This window comes from Canis lupus, chromosome 18 (assembly GCF_048164855.1).
Source record: "Canis lupus baileyi chromosome 18, mCanLup2.hap1, whole genome shotgun sequence".
Lineage (NCBI taxonomy): Eukaryota > Metazoa > Chordata > Mammalia > Carnivora > Canidae > Canis > Canis lupus.
In genome coordinates this window covers 53,564,608-53,583,611 of record NC_132855.1, presented here as the reverse complement: position 1 = coordinate 53,583,611, position 19,004 = coordinate 53,564,608, and the positions used below count along the sequence as shown (strand labels likewise).

At 37.7% G+C, this 19,004-nt stretch overlaps 1 protein-coding gene across 3 annotated transcripts in view; it reads right to left on the bottom strand.

Annotated features, from left to right (window-relative positions):
* Window positions 1–19,004, bottom strand: part of AHCYL2 (adenosylhomocysteinase like 2) — a 163,193-nt gene that overhangs the window by 82,571 nt on the left and 61,618 nt on the right. The gene's annotated exons all lie outside the window — the stretch shown is intronic.

Below are 19,004 nucleotides of genomic sequence, written 5' to 3'. Positions count from 1 at the left end.
TCTCTCTCAAGTTCTTAAGGACTCAACTCCACACGATCTGGCTCTTATCTCTCCAAACCTCATCTCTCCCCATTTACCCTATTGTTCACAATACTCCACTAAAAACCAATCTTTTCTAATTTAGGGTCTTTGTATATGCTATCTATGCCTTCTTTCAGAATTTGAAATTTTTGGTTAACTCAGTTGTCTATTTCTCTATAGTTGACTCTCTACCACTACCACAGTGGCCCTAGGAAACAACTGATCTGCTATCACTGCAGATAAATTTGCCTTTCATAGAATCTTATATAATGAAATCATAAAACATTTATTTTTTTGCACCCAGCTCCTTTCACTTAAGCATATTTTTGAGACTGATCTATATTGTTCCACATGTAGTTCATTCTTTTTTATTGCTAAGTAGTATTCCTTTTCATGGATGTACCATAATTTAGCCATTACTTGTTAATGAATATTTGGTGTTTTTTCCAGCTTGAGGCCATTATGAATTAAACTGCCATGAACATCAGCATACAAGTCTTTGTGTGAAAACAAGATTTCATTTTCTTGGGTAAAGCCATAGGGTAGGACTGGAAACTGCTATGTCATTTGGAAAGTATATATTAAATTTATAACAAACTAGAAAACTGTTACCCACTGATAATGTATGAGCATTCCAATTGATCCATATCCACATCAATACTATGTACTGTAAACTCTTTTACATTTTAGCCATGCTAGTGAGTGTGCAGTATCTCATTGTGGTTTTATTTTTGTTGTTGTTGTTAAGATTTTATTTATCTGAGAGAGAACATGCACACACAAGCAAGGGGAAGGGCAGGCAGAGGGAGAGGGAGAAGCAGATTTCCTACTGAGCAAGGAACCTGACATGGGGCTCAATCCCAAAACCCTGGGATTATGACCTGAGCCAAAGGCAGATGCTTAACCAACTAAGTCAGTCAGCTGCCCCTCATTGTGGTTTTAATTTGCATTTCTCTAATGATTCATGATGTTGAGTAACTTATATGTGCTTATTGGCATTCATATAGCCATCTATTGAGATATGTCTGTTCAAATAATTTGCCCATTTTATTTCTTAAAAAAAAATTTATCCATTTATTCATGAGACACACACAGAGAGAGGCAGAGACATAGGCAGAGAGAGAAGCAGACTCCGTGTGGGGAGCCTGATGTGGGACTCCATCCCAGGATCAGCCAAAGGCACTCAACTACTGAGCCACCCAGGTGTCTTTCATTTGTCCATTTTAAAAATCAGAGTGCGGGATCCCTGGGTGGCACAGTGGTTTGGCGCCTGCCTTTGGCCCGGGGCGCGATCCTGGAGACCCAGGATCGAATCCCACGTCGGGCTCCCTGCATGGAGCCTGCTTCTCCCTCTGCCTGTGTCTCTGCCTCTCTGTCTCTCTCTGTGTGGCTATCATGAATAAATAAATAAAATCTTTAAAAAAAAAAATCATTGGGATCCCTGGGTGGCGCAGCGGTTTGGCGCCTGCCTTTGGCCCAGGGCACGATCCTGGAGACCCGGGATCGAATCCCACGTCGGGCTCCCGGTGCATGGAGCCTGCTTCTCCCTCTGCCTGTGTCTCTGCCTCTCTCTCTCTCTCTCTCTCTCTGTGACTATCATAAATAAATAAAAAAAAATTTTTTTTAAATAAAAAATAAAAAAAAAATCAGAGTGCGTATCTTATGAAGTTGTAAAGGTGCTCCATATATTCTAGATACCAGTCCTTTTTCTGATACATGTATTGTGAACACTCTTCTCCCATTCTGTGGCTTGCCTTTTTATTTATTAACTATGACTTTTTTTAAAAAGATTTTATTCATTTATTCATTTATTCATGAGAGACACAGAGAGGCAGAGTGAGAAAGAGAAGCAGGCTCCCTGCAGGGAGCCCGTTGTAGGACCCATCCCAGGACCCAGGATCATGTCCTGGGCCGAAGGCAGACGCTCAACCATTGAGCCACCCAAGCATTCCTTTAACTATATCTTTTGAAAATAACTTCATTTTGGAGAACTCTATCAAGATTTTTTTCTTTGGCAATTTTTGTTTTGTTGTATACCGAGAAACTTTTGCTTACTCCAAGGTTATGAAGATTTTCTCCTTTGTTTTCTCCGATTGTCCATGATTCATTTTGAGCTGTTACATATGAAATAAGATAAAGGTAAAAATTTCACTTTTCCCCCAAATTAATACCTAATTGTCCCAGCACCATTTATTTAAAAAAAGAATATCCTTTCCCCACTGAATCACTTTGGCTCTTTTGTCAATTCATTGTATACATGTAGGTCTATTTCTGGACTATATTTTGTTCCAGTGACCTACATATGCCTACCCTTCTCCTTTTAGGGTCAGAATCTCCTGTGGAGTGAGCAGAAGGTGATAACTGGGGTCCAAAAAATTTCAAATATTTTTCTCCCTTCTCTAACCCTCTTTCTCCTTTTCTTCTTTAAAGCATTTAGCACAAAATAGACCTCAAAATCAAAATTTTGAGCACAGAAATTGCTAGCACAGAAGGTACTATAATTGTCTATATATGCCAACCACAGAGTGCTCTCAGGATGAGGATTTTATTCATATTACAATAGAGGACAAGTAAGAAAAATATGAAAGTTTTATTTCTAAATTCACCATAAACAGTCCATTAAAAACAGTATTTGGGACACATAGGTGGCTCAGTCAGTTGAGTGCCTGCCTGCCTTCAACTGAGGTCATGATACCACGGTTCTGGGATTGAGCCCTGGGTCTGGCTCCCTGCTCAGCAGGGAGTCTGCTTCTCTCTCTTCCTCTGCTGCTCCCCCTGCTTGTGCTCTCTCTGTCAAATAAATAGTATTTAAAAGAAGCAAAAACAAAAACTAATATCTTAGTGCCCTCTAGTGGGGAGAAATTGTGGCGATATGCCAAACAAGAAAAAGATGGCTAACCCTATTCAGATGAATTCTGAATACCAACAAATGTGATTAATATTTTCACTTATTCTCCCCACTTTTTAAAACAAAAAAAAAATGTTTAAAACGGAAAATACTTTGCTATTTTGCTAATATTTTATGTTATTTTAATCCAATGTGAAAGCAGTGAAATACAAATCTGGTGTTTGAGGGGGTACCTGGGTGGCACAGTCAGTTAAACATATGACTCTTGGTTCTGGCTCAGGTGGTGATCTCAGGATCATGAGGTTGAGCCCTACCTGGGCTCCACACTCAGCAGGGAGTCTGCTTAAGATTCTCTCTCTCCCCTCACTCTCTGCCCCTCTCCCCTAAAATAAATAAATAAATCTTAAAAAAAAAAAAAAAAGAGAGAGCAAAAGAAAACAAGTGCTTGGAATTCATCTTCCCATAATATATTTCCATATTCAAAGGAAATGGGAACCACAGGCCAAAGGAAAAGGGAAAGGATTTTACATGATGAATTGAGCAAGGATGTAAATGAAATGGTTGTAAAGATAGATATATTTTTTAAAGATTTTATTTATTCATGAGAGAAACAGAGAGACAGAGACATAGGCAGAGGGAGAAGCAGACTCCATGCAAGGAGCCTGATGTGGGACTCGAACCCAGACTCCAGGATCATGCCCTGATCCAAAGGCAGATGCTTAACCACTGAGCCACCCAGGTGTCCCAAGATAGGTAGTTTAAACACATTGTCAAAATATATATGTTAATATTTAATATAATGCAATACATAATAATGTATAACATATTTAGACACGTAGAACAAATTTTTCTGGAATGGAGAACAAGAGGCTGTCAACAACGATTGTGGGTAGGTGAGTAGGGAAGAAGGGAAGACTTAATACATCTACATATTTTAAATATCTGTAATAAGCACTCTTAAAATGTATGTCAATAATTTTGAAACGGTGAAATGGAATTTTATATGCTTACACATGAACTCCCAAATAGGTGGCAAATGAATAATACTTTGTTCAGAACAGTCTGTTCCAGCAGTTGATTATAATTAACTCTTATTATGTCCCACAGGGTACCTAGCTACATTAACCTCTAGCATTCTTAAACACTGCAGAAGGAGAGAAACAATGAATTAAGAGTACTTTTCAATATCAATTTTGCTCAACATCACTGGGTGATAGGCTATATGTTGGCAAATTGAACTCCAATAAAAAAAAAATTTGCTCAACAATTTAATCTTTTAGATATTTCCGTATCTCCACAAAGCTTCTGGAATCTGAAGGAGGAAATTCAAAATGTCTACTCTCTGCATAACCCATTCTTTTTTTTTAATTTTTTAATTTATTTATGATAGTCACAGAGAGAGAGAGAGAGGCAGAGACACAGGCAGAGGGAGAAGCAGGCTCCATGCACCAGGAGCCCGACGTGGGATTCGATCCTGGGTCTCCAGGATTGTGCCCTGGGCCAAAGGCAGGCGCCAAACCGCTGCACCACCAGGGATCCCTGCATAACCCATTCTTGAATAGGTTCTTGTTCTGTTCTTAGCTATAAAGTCATTTTTCCAAATGCCATATCATAATTTTCCAGTAAATCTTGAACACTTTCCTGCAGAGTCTCAAAGTCTTTTGCTAATTCTACATATACCTCCACCTCCGAGTTATCTTAGCCTCACTTAGCCAATGAGCTTTCTTTCTACTTTTGATCCCGGGACCCTGAGATCCCATCCTGAGCTGAAATCAAGTCAGCTGCATAACCAACTGAGCCAACCAGGTGCCCTCCTTGATCTTTTAATAAAAATATCTTGGTATATTCACCTACCTTTTCCTTCTTTTTTCCTATTTTAAAGGAAGAGGTCTCTTGCCTCATCTTTTCTTTCAAAATACCTCCTAATCTTCATTTTGTATTTTTAATCTATTAATTAAAAAAAAAAAAAAACAATTTAGGGCAGCCCGGGTGGCTCAGCGGTTTAGTGCTGTCTTGGCCCCAGGGCCTGATCCTGGAGACCCGGAATCGAGTCAGGCTCCCTGCATGGAGCCTGCTTCTCCTTCTGCCTGTGTCTCTGCCTCTCTGTCTGTCTGTCTCTCTCTCTGTCTCTCATGAATAAATAAGTAAAATCTTTAAAAAATAAAAAAAATAATTAAAAAAAAATTTAAATCTCACTGTTGTCCCTCTCATCATAGGTTCAAAACTGGAGTCATTATCACTCTTCCTCTCCTTCTAAAATGTCTTTTGTTTCTTCTTGATCTTACCTTTCATTTAATACAACAGGGAGGATTCTAAAGACTCCCAGGTTTCTGCCACACTGCTACCAGCTGATAGTGAATGACAGTACTGCCAAGGGCCAGGAACACCTCTAAGGCCCTCACTGTACTTTGCAAGTTCCTCAGTCTATCTGAAGCTTTACCTTTATATTCTTGGAGATAATCCATCCCTCTGAATTTCTGCTTTAATTACTGCCTATACCACTCTCTGGCTTATAGCCCAGGCTCCTTTACATTGACATTCTTTTCTTTAAGCCCTTGCTTAATCTTCCCAACTGTTAGTAAATTCTTAAAATTATGGACAGATTTTGGGCAGCCCCGTGGCCCAGCGGTTTAGCGCCACCTTCAGCCTGTGGTGTGATCTTGGAGACCCTGGATCGAGTCCCCTGTCAGGCTCCCTGCATGGAGCCTGCTTCTCCCTCTGCCTGTGTCTCTGCCTCTCTCTCTCTCTCTGTCATGAGTAAATAAATAAAATTAAAAAAAAAAATTATGGACAGATTTTTTTATTTTTTTATTTCCACTATCTTATCCAAAATACATTTTACATGATAATCGTGTATGTTATTCCCACCCTAGATATTCATAGACTTCTATAAAGAGCCCTTTGAGGACAACAGTCACTTTTACTATCAATGACTTAACTTGTACTCAATCTTTCATTTCTATCCTGCTGCTCCCCCGCCTACCCCCAGTACTGCTATCACTGCCACCTTCCTTCCCTCCTATGTATCTTCTTTTCCTTCTCTCTCTCTGGTAAATAGTACTAAAGAATTATATGCTATGCTTTTAGTTACTTCTACTTATAAGGGTAACTTGTAAATATGACTTGTATTTCCAACAGTATAAAGTATTAAATACACTGATTATCCTCCCACTGCAAACTAAACATGTAGTATAAACACCTGCTTAAAATTTACTAACTGTAATAGTTATTTCACAGTAGTGGACAAGTTCTCTATACTATCTGAAGTCAATATTTTTCTTCTTGTCTTAGAATTTCAGAGATTTTTTTTTTTTTTAATTCCAAACCTCTCATTTCATAGGTGTAGAAACTTAGGCCCAGAGAAGTGAAATCACAGAACAAATCACAGACCAAATTAGTAACAGAAAATGGATCAGCTGAGTGAAGTAAGTCAGTCAGAGAGCTGAGTGAAGTCAGTCAGTCGGAGAAGGACAAACATTATATGTTCTCATTCATGTGGGAATATAAATAATAGTGAAAGGGAATATAAGGGAAGGGAGAAGAAATGTGTGGGAAATATCAGAAAGGGAGACAGAACGTAAAGACTGCTAACTCTGGGAAACAAACTAGGGGTGGTAGAAGGGGAGGAGGGCGGGGGGTGGGAGTGAATGGGTGACGGGCACTGGGGGTTATTCTGTATGTTGGTAAATTGAACACCAATAAAAAATAAATTAAAAAAAAAAAAAGAAAATAGATCAAAACCCTTGCTTCTAGATCCTCAATGTAGTGCTTTTTTCCCCAAAACCAAAACTTATCTTTTCCTCCCCTCCCTTTTAAAAGATTTTTAAAAAATATTTTATTTATTCATGAGAGACAGAGAGAGAGAGAGAGAGACAGAGAAGGAGAGAGAGAGAGAGGCAGAGACACAGGTAGAGGGAGAAGTAGGCTCCATGCAGGGAGCCTGACGTGGGACTGGATCCCGGGTCTCCAGGATCACCCCTGGGCTGAAGGCAGCACTAAAACATTGAGCCACTGGGGCTGATTTTATTTTTAATTAATCTCTATAACCAATATTTGGCTTGAACTTACAACCCTGAGATCAAGAGTTGTGTGCTGTACTGAGTCAACCAGGTGCCCCTTCTCCTTCCTTTCTTTATTCCATTCTTTTTCCTTGTGGCAGAAGTGCAGCCAAAATAATGTCAATTATCCTTTTATTCTTCCCCCAAAGAGCCTATACTTATTTATAGCTTTAGGATTTATTTTATTTTATTTTTTGTTTTTGTTTTTGTTTTTTTTTAGCTTTAGGATTTAAAGAGCATTTGCCAGTCTTGCTTGTCTCTACTCCTGCTGAGCCTCTAGCGATGTATGGTGCCACCCACCTGAGGCAATTGATAAGCTGTGTATGGATTATTACCAATAGAATGCAAATTTACCTTGGTAACATGCAAACAATGACAGTAGAAGAGCATTATGTGAGTAATAAGACTTAAAAAGCTTCCAGCAAGGAAGACAGCAGGAATCTCAGCCTCACCTGGACCAAAAACTACAATCCTTTGGTAACTATAAAATGCAAAGGTCTTCTACAAGTCTAATTACTTCCTAGCAAAGGTCTAACCAGTAGTTAGGGAGGCCTCTAAGAAAAGAAAAGAAAGAAACCAAGAAAAGACAACAAATAAATCAAAGGGCACCAGGGAAACTAATAACGATGCTAATAAAGAAAGAAAAACAAAATAGAGGGAGGTTGCAGGGCACCTGGGTGGCTCAGTGGTTGAGCATATGCCTTTGGCTCAGGTCATGATCCCAGCCAGAGTCCTGGGATTGAGTCCTGCATCAGGTTCCCTGAGGGAAGCCTGCTTCTCCCTCTGTCTATGTCTCTGCCTCTCTTCTCTGTGTCTCTCATGAATAAATAAATATTTTTAAAAATATATATAGTGGGAGGTTGCATGAGAGTAGCATAACTATGAAATTCTGTAGTCATCTTTCCCATAGCCCAGAGTAGAACTACAGCTGTGGTCATAGTTTTTCATTTATATTCAACTAGTTTCTGCCTATTAACTTCTGTAGCCTGGCCTCAAAGTGAGATTGCTAATAAGAGACTTAAAGTCGCTAAAATTCCAGCTTAAAACATTTTGAAAACACTCAAATGTCCATTAACAGGGTTTTGATTAGAACAATGAAATATTATACATCTGTAAAAAGAGAAGCTTTTTTATGTGACCCTTCTATGTAAGAAAGGATAAAATACATGCATATTTGCATAAAGAAGCAATAAGAAATGAAGAACAGGCCATGAAAAAGAATGTTTTGGGCTATTTATGTGTAAATTCACTATCAACTTTACTACCCAGGAACAATTTAAGGTTGTTACATTGGTACTTATTTAACTTTTGCTCTTTCTAGCTTAATGAACTGGACAATCTGGATGAAAATGTTAATTTAGCACTGATGGCACAAAAGAGTCTGAGCATCAAATATATGATGGTGATTGATTTCCAGTCTCCCTCGTATCAGAAATGACTTTTTCTCCATGCTTGGACAAGGTAAGTGCCACCCTTACTCTTTCTCTTTCCACAATGATGTATCACCCTATGCTTACCTCCACTAACCTTTAATCAATATTTACAATTTAAATAAATACCTCACTCTCTGATTCCAAGTACTTAACCAGTTTCTGTGCTATGTATTTTAGGCTTTAGCTGTTATTCTCCCTCCAGTTTTTTTTTTTTTTAATTTAAATTCCAGTTAGTTAACTAGTTTCAGGTATAGAATTTAGTAATTCATCACTTATATACAACACCCAGTGCTCATCACAACAAGGGCCCTCCTTAATACCCATCCGGTTAAAACTGTAAATGCTTATAAATTACTCATCAGCTAGCTATATGTAGTCTTTGTGTAGTGCCTCACATGCATTTAATTAGATACCCTGGCACCACTTATTTATGCCAGTCACCAGAGTGTAATCCTTTATAAGCAAAAATCACAAATTCTATACCATGCCCTACAACCTTTCATTTTCCTAGGTTTTCCAGTCCTGAACGACAGTTCAGAATCTATTAATTTCACTCACAAATATCAACAGTTCCCAACATGCAAATAAATATACAAGAAGTATTAGCTATATCTCTTAGCTGCTGGAAAAAAATGACTAAAAACCAATACAAATCATTCTAGGTAACATACTCAAATCTCATACTTAAAGAGAGTGAGATTCAAGACCAGGAATGTAAACACAATACTATTTCCCTCAGTTTCTATCTTTTCTTCTAGTCTTTCCCAATTACCTCGCCACTCCTTCCCTTCCTCTAGGGAGGGAGGCTGCAGGCAGCAGCTGGTTTACTCACAGCTAGCTTTATTTGGTTTACATGGCAACAGAAGTGCACAAAAAGGCACAAAAGAGAGCTGTTTGTTTACGATTGGTTCAAATTCTTTTCAACCGGGTTAAAAAAAAAAATCCCGGGATCCCAGGGTGGCACAGCGGTTTGGCGCCTGCCTTTGGCCCAGGGCGCAATCCTGGAGACCCGGGATCGAATCCCACGTCGGGCTCCCGGTGCATGGAGCCTGCTTCTCCCTCTGCCTATGTCTCTACCTCTCTCTCTCTCTCACTGTGTGCCTATCATAAATAAATAAATAATTAAAAAAAAAAAATCCCTTAAGCTAAAAAAAAAAAAAAAAAAAAAAAAGATTTGGGAAAAAGGAAAGGTGAAAGAGGATTTTAGAGTGAAAAGCTAAAAGAGATGGGCCTGGGGAGCTGCTAACTGTAAATTTCTAGGTACTGTGCTTCTGGTTTCTGAGTCCTGTTACTAGTGGCCATGGCCCCAGATCCAGGGAACAAGCTGAAAAATGTTATTATTTAAAGATCTTTTACACATCTTTGGATCTCAGAATAACACTGTTGTTTCAACTTTCCAGTTTTTATAAACTAGTGCCAAAAAGAAATTATAGGTAACATCACCAGTGGATACACCCAAACTCAGAAATATATCTTTTTTTAGCAATAGAGGGAAAGGGGAATGATTATTTTTTAATCCACCCCACCCTTTATTATGAAATGAGTACCTTTTAAAAAACTTTAATTATAAAAGTCATTCCTGTTCACTATGAACAAACAAGAGGAGACAAAAATCAACCATAATACCAACCCTCAACTATTATCATTATTGACACTTTCGTACATATCCTCCTGGTAAAAAAAATGAGAGGTTATAACTTTTTTTTATGTAACATATTACATATTTGACTCTATAAAATCAAAAGGCTAGGGGTGACTGGGTGGCTCTTATTAGAAAATAAGAGTTTTACAACATGAAAAGTACCAGTACTCAGAGTTAACTACTATCAGGAAATTTTAAAACAAATTTTTTAACCAAAGCTTATTCTTGTTAAAATAGTTTGTAATCAAAGCAGTAGATAAAGGGCACCTATCTGGGTGGCTCAGTTGGTTAAGCGTCTGCCTTTGGCTCAGGTCATGATCCTAGGGTCTGGGATCAAGCCCACATTGGGCTCCCTGCTCAGCGGAGAGTCTGCCTCTCACTCTCCTCCAGCTCATGCTCTCTCTTGCTCTCTCTCTGTCAAATAAATAAAATCTTAAAAATAAATAAATAAACAAGCAAATATATAAATTCAAAATACAATAGCTGAGAGCATGGATTTTGAAGTTGGACAGATATAACTGTCCCAGTGATTTAGGCAAGTTATCTAATGTCTCTTAATGCCTGAGTTTCCTTATGTATAAGTGAAATAGTTCCAAATTCACAGGCTTATTCTAAGGATTAAATAATGATGATAGAACAAATCTAGTATACTGTACTCAATAACATAACATATACTGCATAAATTTTGTACTTTTTTATAACATTTTATTAAGTGGCTACTATTCCACTGGAAAAATGTATCCTAGTTTATTAAAAATCCCTATTGTCAAAATAAGTTGCTTCTAAATTTAAAATATTATACATAGCAATGCAACAAACACCACATCTAAATCTGTACATGTTTGTGATTGTTTTTCCTTAAACAAAATTTCTGGAGTAGAATTCTAAGTCAAAAGGAATAACATGATCTCTCCCTCTATTGCCAAATTGCCCTCCAGAAAAGTTGTACCAATTTATACTCCCATATGTATATATAAAAATGTTCATTTCCTCACCTGTTCATTCACACCAAATTTTTAAAAGTATTTTAAAAAATCATGCATATCTTTTTATAGTCAGTGTTTCAAAATGGTAAAAATACAGGATTCTAACAGAAAATTCCATAATTTTAGTACTCTTAGAAGTGAAAGTTTCCCTTGGTTCAATTTTTTCCCTTTTTGGAGGTTAATTATATAATTTGAGAAAGAGAGCACTAGAGAGGAAGAGCAAGCACGAATGAAGGGCAGAAGGAGAGAGAGAAGCAGACTCCCCAGCTGAGCAGGAAGCCCAATGTGGGACTCAATCCCAGGACCCTGAGATCATAACCTGAGCTGAAAGCAGACACTAATCAACCGAGCCACCCAGACACCCCTGGAGGTTAATATTTATATAGTCAAATGTATCACTCTTATGAATTCTGGGTTTTATGTCATATTTAGAAAATAATCACTGATGGCTTCTTTCAGTACTTTTATAGTCTCACAAACATGGATGTCTTTCCATTCGTTTGTGTTTTCTCCACTTTCTTTCAATAAAGTCTTGAACACTGTTGGTGGGAATGTAACTTGCTCCAGCAGCTATGGAAAACAAGATGGAGGGTCCTCAAAAAATTAAAAATAGAAATGCCATATGATCCGGCAATCCTACTTTTAGGTATATATCCAAAGGAAATGAAAAAAGGATATTAAAGAGATATAAGCACTCCCATGTCTATTGCATCATTATTCACAATAACCAAGATATGGAAACAACCTAAGCACCCATCAGTGGATGAATGGGTAATGAAGATAATGAAGATGTCTCTCTCTCTCTCTCTCTCTCTCTCTCTCACACACACACACACACACACACACACACACAGTGGAATATTATTCACTCATGAGAAAGAAAAAATCCTGCCATTTGCAACAACATGGATGGACTTTGAGACATTTACAGAGTAAATGGTGATTACCAGAGGCTGGGTGTAGGATGATGGGGCAATATGAGAAAGACTGTTTAAAGGTACAGGCTTGCAACCAGTAGATAACTAAGACCTGGCTATGTGATGTGAAGTACGGTAATTATAGATAACATTACTGCATTATAAACATCATACTTGCTAAAAGACTAGATCCTAATTATTTCCACCACAAAAAAGAAATAATTTTGTGACAGGACAGACATCCTAGCTATGCTATAATGACAATCATACCACAATACATAAATATTAAATCAACATGTTATATACCTTAAACTTACTAATGCCATATGTCAAATATATTTCAATAGAAAACCAATCACATGTAATAAAGATGTTTATAATGAAAAAGTTTATAGTCTATTTAATTAAAACAAGTATATAAATAAAAAGGTATCATGGGGATCCCTGGGTGGTGCAGCGGTTTGGCGCCTGCCTTTGGCCCGGGGCACAATCCTGGAGACCCGGGATCGAATCCCACGTCGGGCTCCCGGTGCATGGAGACTGCTTCTCCCTCTGCCTGTGTCTCTGCCTCTCTCTCTCTCTCTCTCTGTGACTATCATAAATAAATAAAAAAAAATTAAAAAAAAAAAAAGGTATCATGGAGTTATTTTTTTTTTAAAGACTTTATTTATCTATTCATGAGAGACACACAGAGAGAGAGGCAGAGACACAGGCAGAGGGAGAAGCAGGCTCCATGCAGGGAGCCAGACATGGGACTCAATCCTGGGTCTCCAGGATCACGCCCTGGGCCGAAGGCAGCACTAAACTGCTGAGCCACCCGGGCTGCCCGGTATCATGGAGTTATATACAGAAATAATAATACAAAGGGGAGGGAAGAAGTAGAAGTATGCTATTATAAGACTGACATATCATATGTACTATATACATAAACTACCATATGATATAAACAGTCTCTGATAAATTAAAGATGTACAATATAAACCCTAAAACAACCACTAAAAAAAGACAAGAGCTATAGCTAATAAGCCAATTGGGAGATAAAACTAAATGATTAAAATATACTTAACTAATACAAAAGAAACAAGAAAGGAGGAACAAAGGACAAATGAGAAAAAGAGAAAACAAATTGCAACATGGCAGATTTACAACTATCCATATGAATAATCACATCAAATGTTGATGGTCTAACACCCCAATTAAAAGGCAGATATTGGGGATGCCTGGGTGGCTCAGGTTGGTTAAGCATCTGCCTTTGTTCAGGTCATGATCCCGGAGTCCCAGGACCAAGCCCCACGAGGGGTCCTCGTTCAGAGGGGAGCCTGCTTCTCCCTCTGCTCTTCATCCTACTCATGTTCTCTCTCGCACACGCATGCTCTCTCTCAAATAAATAAATAAAATCTTAAAAAAAAAAGAAAAAGGCAGAGATTGTCAGATTGCATAAAAGCAAGACCCACCTATGTGCTGCCTACAAGAAATATAGAAATACAAAAGAAGGGCAGCCTGAGTGGCTTAGCGGTTTAGTGCCGCCTTCGGCTCAGGTCGTGATCCTGGAGTCCCAAGATCGAGTCCCACATCAGGCTCCCTGCATTGGCGCCTGCTTCTCCCTCTGCCTGTGTCTCTGCCTCTTTCTCTGTCTCTCATGAATAAATAAATAAAATATTAAAAAAAAAAAAAGAAATACAAAAGAAAAGGGAGAGAAAAATACCCTTTGCTAATAATAATCAAAAGAAAGCTGAAATGGCTAACTTTCATACACATCCTCAGGTGATTTCAAATATGATGTGATGATGAGATTACTCAATATTCACCAGCTTCCATCTTAATTATGATAGTTCATTTCTGAAGATGAAAGGCCTAAGTCATTAAAAATAATATGCCCCATGTAAGAAGGTTTTCTGCATACTATAAATTCCTTTTGTGAACCTGTGTATTTTAACCTCTTTTCACAATATACAGAAAACAAAACACCCCTTCCTCAGTAAATTTAACCAAATGATTGTTTCAGAATACTCTCTATTTCACTGCTTTTTTTTTAAAAAAAAGTGTGCCTATTTTTAAAATTTAAATTATTTCTGTTTTTAAAAAGTTGAGGGATGGCTCAGTTGGTTAAGCATCCAACTTGTGATTTTGGCTCAGGTCATGATCTCAGAGTCCTGAGATCCAGCCCTATGTCAGGTTCCATGCTCAGTGGGGAGTCTGCTTGAGAATCTCTCTCTCTCCTTTTCCCTCTGCCCCTCCCTCCCTTTTTTCTCTCTTTCTCTCAATCTCTAAAATAAATAAATAAATCTGAAAAAAAAGTTGAAATGGCTATATTAATACCAAGTAAAGTTTATTTCAGAGCAAAGAATATTACCAGAAATAAAGGGTATTGTTTCTCAATCATAAAGGGGTCAATTCATCAAGAGAATATAATCTTGAGTGGTTCTGTATCTGATAACTAAGCTTTAAAATACATGAAACAAACACTGATAGAACAGCCAAGAGAAACAGATAAATCCACAATTCTAGCCAAGATTTCAAAACCCCTCTTATTAACTGATAGCTCAAATAGATCAGAAAGGATTACAAAAGACTTGAGTAACACTACCAACCACTTTGACCTAAATAATATTTATTGAACATTCAATCCAACAAAAGCAAAAAAATATATTCTTTTCAAGTGAACACAGAACATTTAACAAGATAAAGCATATTTTGGGCCATAAAACAAGTTTAAGCAAATCTTAAAAAATTCAAGTCCTACAAAGTACATTTTCTGACACACTGAAATTAAACTAGAAAATAATAACAGAAAGATGTCTGGAAAATCCCCTGAACATTTGGAAGTTAGAACACATTTTAAACAGACTGAAAACACAACATATCAAAATTTTCAAGATGCAACTAAATGAGCACTTAGAAATTTGTAACAGTAAACACTTGTATCACAAAAAAAGAAAGGTCTCAAGTCAAAACCTCAGCTTCTTGGGATGCCTAGGTGGCACAATTGGTTAAGTGACTGACTTGGTTATGGCTCAGGTCGTGATCTCAGGGTCTGCACTCATCATGGAGTCTGCTTGAGATTCTCTCTCCCTCTCCCTTTGCCCCTCCTGATCAGGCTCCCTCTCTCTAAAACAAACTAAAAAACAAAACAACAAAAAAACACCTCAGCTTCTTCCTTAAGAAACTAGAAAAGGAAGAGCTCATAAAACCCATAGCAAATAGAAGAAAGGAATACTCTAAAGATCAGAGCAGAAATCAATAAAATGGAAACTAGAAAAGTGGTTTCAGTGAAACCAAAAGCTGATACTTTGAAATATGAATGAAAGAGACAAGCCTTTAGTCAGACTGATAAGGAATAAAAAAGATAGATCCAAATTAACAATATCAAGAATGAGAAAGATGACATCATTTCAATTCTACAGATATTAAAAGGAAAACAAGAAAATATTAACAATTTTTTTCTAATAAATTCAACAAATTCCTTGAAAGACACAAAGCTCACTCAGAAAGAACAAGTAAGTGTGAATTACAAAAAATGAATTTGTGGTTAAAAACCTTCCCACACAAAAGACACCATGCCCAGATGGCTTAACTGGTAAACACCACCAAATACTTAAGAAATAATAAAAATTCTACACAAACGCTACAAAGGTACAGTAAGAGAAGAAAACTACAAATGTTTCTAACACAGATCCAAAAATTCTTAGCACATTTTTAGAAAATCAATTCTAACAATGTATAAAAAGAATAATGGATCACAACTAAGGGGGGGGTTTATCCTATAATGGAAGTTTGGTGTAGTATATGAAAATCAATGCACTTTACCATATTAATAAACTAAAAAAGAAAAATCATATCATCTCAATGGCTGCAGAAAAAGCATTTACATATAAGTCTTTATGCATACGTTTTCATTTTTCTTAAGTGGATTTCTGGGAGGGTAATTCTGCCCCATATAGGATTACCCTACCAGGCAGCGTTTGCTTGGGGATTCCACCTCTTCCTGGTTGAGATTTTTCTCAATTGTACTGTGGTCTCAAACTCTTCCTACCCCATCCCTCCTTCCCTGTCTTCCTTCACAGGTGTTAGGTTTGCATCACATTCTGAAAGCTTTCCCTGCCTACTCTTGTCTCTTTTCCATTTATAGTTCACAGGTGCTTTCCTCCAAGAAAGCTTGTACTCTAAACTTATCTTGACATTTGCCACTTGGAGGATCCATATTGGCATAGGGAGCATAAGATAATTTAGTCAATTATGGAAAAAATCAGCTACTTTTTAAAATGGGACTTGACTCCACATTCTTCATACCCAGCGGTATGTTTAAGCTATATAATGGTTGGCTTCTCTAGACAAGCAGTTGGAAGCCATGGAGCCAAACATGAGGGAAGAGATACAAATTGTGTTTTCTTTTATCTCAGTATACTGTGGGCTCTTTTAGCTATTTCACATGAATACTCAATTACTTTGCCTCAGGAGAGGGCTCTTCCGTTAGAGCAGTCTCTAAGGTAATCACCTTAATTTTTCCTTGTCCTGTCTTGAACTGAGAGATCTGGCCAGCAAGGCAGGCAGGAGCACCATTCTCTGGCATTTAAAATATCCTGAAGGACAAACATGTTATCAGCCCAAATCTTCTTCATCCCTATCACCAAGGAAAATCTCAATCCAAGAATAGGTGATATGCCATTTTGTGATAGACAACATTCATTTAAGTAAGATTTCACTTGTATTTCTTTTGAAGTTTACATTTGGCTTACTTTTACCATCATTCTGTTCTAAAAGGATAGTCTTAAGAATTTGCCAAAATTTTTAAATTATTCAAACAAACTGAGAATGTATATAAAGCCTATAATAACCAATGGTTTTACATTAGAACCTCAAGAATCATGTTGCTTTATTGCTATAGTGCTCCTTATACTGTGGATGGCTAATAAATACTAAACCAATCCTCCATAACCTGCCTTCTAGGGCAAAAACTTCCTTTATTCCTAAGACCAAAATATTCCTCAGAAATTTTTCAAAGGAGACCTTCTTAAATCTTTTTTTTAAAGATTTTATTTGTTCATGAGAGACACACAGAGAGAGGCAGAGACACAGGCAGAGGGAGAAGCAGGCTCCCTGAGGGGAGCCTGATGTGGGCCTCAAACCCAGGACCCCAGGATCACGCCCTGAGCCGAAGGCAGACACTCAACCACTGATCCACCCAGGAGTCCCTTAAATCTTACATTTTTGCCTTATAGCTTTCTACTATAAAAGTGCTGAGGCATAAAGGTACACCATTACCCAAAGACTACCTCAGGACATTCTTCTTAAAAAGGTATAAATTTTCCTGCCCTTAGTTTCGCCTTCTTACAAAGTTCTCTAGTCCAGGCTAAATAATTCCTTTCTTGCTCAAATGTTAACACCCTTCAGATATTTGGGAGTGTCTCTCTCTCCTGGATTTTATAGTTGCCAGAATTCAGTTAACCCTCTATGCTTAAAATCTTTAACTGATCTTCAAAAATTTATCTATTTATTCTTTTCAGCACTCAGAGCTCACCACCTTCTGTTCCTATCATGCTGACACTGTGCTAAATGTAATACTCCCAGTGGGCTCTTGCCAACTCCCTATGCCGTGGCACAATTCTTCTTTGTTCACTGCCTAGAATAGCACTGGCTCTCCTTTGACTGCCAGATCGTATTTCAAGCCAAACCAAGTTTGTTATCTGCCATTACTGTCAAGTCTCTCTTGCCCTTGAGTTGCAGTATTGCTTTTTTTTTTTCCCCCGTCAGATCTCTTCTATCTCTGCAGCCTCAGACACAAGAGTGGAATTGTGCCCTAATGCTAATCTCCCAGATGAATGTTACTCATATTTTGGCCAGATATTAATAGTAGAAATTGCATATTGATAATTTTCATAACTGAGTTTTTTTCCTTCTGTTGAATTCCTAAGATCTTTTGTTGTTAAAATTTCACTTAAACTCAAATCCTCCTAGTAACTTTTAGTTAAAACAAAATAGGTTGTATACTTTCCATAGTTCCTTTAGTTCAATAAACTTTGACTAGGCACCTACTATATGAAAGTGTTGTGATAAACATGAATGTATTGCTTTTGCCTTCAAGCAGCTGACAATCTTGTTTGAAAGAAAAAACATGTAAATATATGTATTTATAATATAGTATAATAATGTAATAATGAAAAATCACACAGTCTACAAAGGTCAGTAAAGCTGATAACTCTAAGAATGAATAAGAATCTATCAGATCCGGAAGGAGAAGGAAGACATTCCAGTCAGAGAGAAATTCCAGAACAAGGAATAGTGTGGAATACTTGGGAAACAAGAGGCATGATGTTGCTGGAGCATAAAGAGCAGACAGGGGAGAAATGGCAGGAAATGAAAATAGATAATTAGAAAAAAACCAAAGTACTACACCCCAAAGTATCTTGAATCCCAAGTTAAGGATATTGGACTTAATCATAAAAGCAATGAGCAAAAGTCAAAGAAATATAAAAAAGAAAGATATGGGCCCTGGGTGGCTCAGTTGAGCATCTGACTCCATCTAACTCTTGATTTTAGCTCAGGTCATGATCTTGAGATTGTGAGATCAAGCCCCAGGTGGGCCTCTGTGCTCAGCTCAGAGTCTGCTTGTCCCTTTCCCTCTACTCCTCCTGCTACTCTCTCTCAAATAACTAAATAATTCCCAAAAAAAAAAAAAAAAAAAAAAAAGGATACATGATCAATGTGTTAGAAAAATCACTCAATATGAGTAGAGAAGAGAAAATGGAAGGGGGACAGCAGAGGCAAGAAAATCAGTTAGGTGGGGTTCCTGGCTGGCCCAGTGGGTAGAGCACACGACTCCTAATCTTGAGGTTGTAAGTTTGAGCCCCATGTTGAGGATTGAAATTACTTAAAATCTAAGACAGAAGAGGGAAAGAAGGAAGGGAGGGAGGAAGGAGAGAGAAGGGGGAAGGGGTGAGGGGAGGGGAAGAAAGGAAAAGAACATCAGTCAGATGTCAGCTGCAATAGTCCAGGGGAGATGTAAGGGGTTTAAGTTTGAAACTTTTCAGAAGGAAAAAAATCAAGATGACTATTTTCAGCCTGTCACTTACTGAGCATTGACTATGTAGAAAATGCTGTA